Source organism: Morone saxatilis, unplaced genomic scaffold (assembly GCF_004916995.1).
Source record: "Morone saxatilis isolate NCDOM2014 unplaced genomic scaffold, NCSU_SB_2.0 Contig2, whole genome shotgun sequence".
Taxonomy (NCBI): Eukaryota; Metazoa; Chordata; class Actinopteri; family Moronidae; genus Morone; species Morone saxatilis.
In genome coordinates this window covers 20,571,656-20,571,859 of record NW_023339762.1, presented here as the reverse complement: position 1 = coordinate 20,571,859, position 204 = coordinate 20,571,656, and positions in this window count along the sequence as shown.

Genomic DNA, 204 nt, shown 5'->3' with positions numbered 1-204 from the left:
TAATAATAATACATTTGATTTATAGAGTGCTTTTCTAGACACTTCACATAAGTTAAAAGGGAAAAGAAAAAGGTAGTGAAAACAACACTCTAAAAAATATAGACGTATATCTACAACACTTAACAATGAATCAAACGTTAAAAGCAGTTCTAAAAAGGTGGGTTTTGATCAGTGATTTGAAGTTGGATGGATCAGTACAGTCTC